Source organism: Cyprinodon variegatus, unplaced genomic scaffold, assembly GCF_000732505.1.
Source record: "Cyprinodon variegatus isolate N-32 unplaced genomic scaffold, C_variegatus-1.0 Scaffold1425, whole genome shotgun sequence".
Lineage (NCBI taxonomy): Eukaryota > Metazoa > Chordata > Actinopteri > Cyprinodontiformes > Cyprinodontidae > Cyprinodon > Cyprinodon variegatus.
Window position 1 is genome coordinate 119,318 of NW_015151878.1, and position 3,677 is coordinate 122,994.

The 3,677-nt window shown below is 36.0% G+C and overlaps 1 protein-coding gene across 3 annotated transcripts in view; it reads left to right on the top strand.

Moving 5' to 3' along the window:
* b3gnt3 (UDP-GlcNAc:betaGal beta-1,3-N-acetylglucosaminyltransferase 3) overlaps positions 1–3,677 on the top strand; it is a 22,906-nt gene that overhangs the window by 14,772 nt on the left and 4,457 nt on the right. The window contains exon 1 of one of the 3 annotated variants that reach the window (XM_015403013.1): positions 3,465–3,482. The exons of the other annotated variants lie outside the window; for them this stretch is intronic. The gene's annotated coding sequence lies outside the window, so the exon portion shown is untranslated. Of the gene's footprint in view, positions 1–3,464; positions 3,483–3,677 lie in introns of those variants that run through there. 3 annotated transcript variants of the gene reach the window in all.

Below are 3,677 nucleotides of genomic sequence, written 5' to 3' on the forward strand. Positions count from 1 at the left end.
AGCGTTCCTTTACCGTGTCGTTTCTCAGTCACCAATTTAGTGCTACTTGATCTCAATGTACTTTCTCATTGGGAACCTACTAGCACTAAGTTGCTAACTGGTTAGCAAGATGCTTCCGAGACACCGGCCGCAAGCAATCTTGCTTGCGAAACTTCCGCCGCAAGAATCCTGCCCCCTTGATAAACAACCAATCACATTCACTTTATTCACTCGTGTAAAGTCGGGCACCACTTGGGAGAATTCGGAAATGCAACGGTTGGAACGGCCATTTCCCTATTACTTTAAAAGTTAAAGGCTACATTTAAGTAGCTTTAGGATAGCTATTTGAATTAGGCCTTTTTTGTCATGTTTCTTATTTCTTAGGTAAAACTGTACACTACCCAATAATTATCATTAACGACTGATTCGAAAGGCTGTTACCATGATACATTTTTTAGCCATATCTCACAGCTCTAATGTGTCACAATGGTTTAAAACGTTGGCGTGTAATCTCGAAAATCATTGCTTTCCTTGTTCTTCTCTCTCATGTTTCTGTCTCAAAGTCAAACTCATTTAATATTTTTCATGTAGTAAATCTACGGGTATGACATTTTTCTGATTTTCCTCTTTTCTATATGTTCAGTGGTTTGGTTATGACACTTGATGAAACTGTTAAAGCAGAGTGAGTTCAGCAGACTCACTTGTTGTTGAATGAAAGGTCAAGCTGTTGATCTCTCTTCCTTTTTCTGAATATATTTGTGTTTCTTTTTCTACTCAAATGAAATCCTCTTTTCACAAATCAGCCTCTGAAAACTTTTGAGAGATAGACCATTTATGACATCACCATATCGTTTTATGTTGTATACTCCAGAAGTGGCCTAGCTTTTGTAGTTTTTAGAACAAGAATAATTTTTGAAAATCTTTAAGCCAGAGAATTGGACTTATAGTTCTTATATTTCGTTTACAGTGCAACACCATGAGTAATCTACCCTAAGCTGTTGATTTGTCCATCATCAATATTTACCCAGTAGTTCCAGAGTTATCAGCCCCTTTCTGGCATGTGGTCTCATGGGGACCTCATCATGCTTCTCAAAAACAAAGACTAGTTAAAAACACGTTGCAGTTCCTCTCACCAGACCCCATTATCTTAACTACATCTCTCCCGTGCAGCTGAGTCTCAGCTAAAACTCACCACCAAACCCACTCAGACAAAACTGTTTCCACTGCATTATTATTGCTTTCATGGTCGTATCTGATTAAACAGGTTTTTTTTCTAAGTCTGAGGAAGGTTGGTTCTGATGTCTGCACTACTTCCGTATCAGTATAGTGATGCATTGTCCTCAGATACTATCAGCATTGTGCTACAAAGATTATCATTAACTGAAACAAGTGACATTTTGTATTTTAAAATGACACTTGTTCATGTTTTCGGTATTTTTCTGTTTTTCTTTTGGTGAGATCTTGAATTTTTATTAGCATTTCCGGTGTTCAAAGGTTGATATAATGGTGGAACTTGTACATTAATATTGTAAAAGATATATAGAAAATGAAACTATGCAGTAACTCTGAGTTACACACATGAAAACCATTGTTGGTTTGTTTAGTGAAAGAAAAACCAACAATGGTCACAGAAAAAAAGCTGAATCAAACAAAATAAATATTTCTATGAAAATGAAGAAAGGATACTCTAAAAAAAAATAAACTAATGAAAAGGGCTCGTGTGATGAGCACAATTCTCCAATAAAGATCCCAGAGAGCTTTATGAACACAAAGTAAACTTGTAACATTCCCTCTTATAGCTTAGCTGTTTGGACAAAACACTGCCTTCTGTAGAACTTGAACTTTGTTTAAGTGTTTGCTGAGTACACTAAAGTGTACATACACCTTACTTAGTGTTCTTGCATTTCAAACACAAACGATGTATTGGATTATGTAACATGTCAAACAGGATTCACCTAAAATTACAAAAAGTTAATTAAATGACGTGCATAAAAACAATGTAGTACTGTAAAAGATCCTGAGGAAATACAGGCTTGGATATGCTTTCCAATTTTTATATTTGCACATCTTTAAACTTCATGCATTATTAACTATTCATTTTATAAATATACATTTTTATCTAGAATGTTTCTAAGAGGGAATGAGCTCCCCCTCTTCATTAGACAATCCTCTTCACTGTCTATTTTTAAATGTCCTCTTAAAAACAATTTTTATTCTTTGGCTTTTAATGCAGCTTGGAGCTCTTTCTCTTTTTGTGTGTGTGGTTTGTTTTACTGCTTTTCTATTTGTTTTTATTTGCTTTAACTTAAGTATTTTGTTCTTATTTGTTTATTCTTATGATTTTTTTTTATATCCGTTTAACTTTCATTTGTGTGTACAGCACTTTGTTGCTGCGGTGGTTGTTTTAAAGGGCTTTATAAATAAAGTTGCCTTTAGTTACCTATTACCGTATATTAAAATTAAGTAAAATACATTAAAGGTCATTGTGACTGTATCTTTAAAAGTTAAGAATAAGAATGCAGGTAGTGTGTTTAAGTTGACTGGCTGTACTCTCTGTTAGAGATGGTGGTTCTTAGATGCCAAAACAAACTGACTCATGATGCTTTTGACAAGAACTGCTGACTAAAAGTGTTTTTCTTAGGTGATCTTAATAAAAAAAGAAGGGAGTAGGAGGCCCAGTGTTTGCCCTGTCAGCTCTTTAAGCAGCAACATAACCCTTATCACAATGTCATGCTTGGAAACACTGTTCTATGTTCTGTTTACACATTTCATTTCTGAACTTTTTGCTTTTGGCCTTTTTTTCGCTGTTTTTTTATGTCTTGCTTCAGACCAGTTGACAAGGACACATTATTTATAATTAAGTAGTTCAAAGGTATTTAACTTGAAAATAAGAACTGTTGTTTTTTGGCATTATTTATTTATACTCAAGGAGTAGGAGAGGTTAGAACAAGTTCAAGAAGCAACACTCAGTGTTTCAGATCGAACCCCCACATCACACCTAGTCCCCTTTTTGAAGAGGTGTAGTGCATCTAAATTCAGCTAGACGAGTAAAGACCTTACATGCAACAGTAGGTTGTTGTGCAAACTCGTCTGAAAGATGTCTGCGGTTTCTTAGCTATTGTTGAGGCTATTTCTGTTCAACTCCCCTTGCTGACTTCCATGTTTACAGTCTGCTGTTCTTTTGAAAACATAAAATACAAAATGCGGCGCTCTGTTTCAGCAAACCTAAGAACGAGTGGCAATTTCTCCTTGAATACTAAGGAGGCTAAGCCTCTCCTGTAAATTTCGTAAAATAATTTAATCAAATACACATTTTTAAGCTTCACAAATGCAGTTGTTTAGCTGTGATAAATATGCGCTCAAAGGTGCTTGGTTTAAAGAGTATGTTGCACATTTATCAGCTGTTGAGCTGATGCAATCTCTCTTCCTCTTTGAAGCAGCAGGACGCTTCCTGTCGACCTCTATGAGAAATCCCCATTGAGGCCCGAGCTATGTATATTGGGGTAAGCAGCAAGAAAGAAGGCTCTGATTGGATAACACACAAAAATAGGTCACTTCCAGTGAGGCTAAAACTAGGGATGCACGATATAATCAGCCCCCTATCGGTATCAGCCTTAAAACTGAATATGGGACATCGGCCACCCCACCGATATTTAACCCGATATTTGATCAGCTTCTGAGTTTCTAAAGTCTAAAAA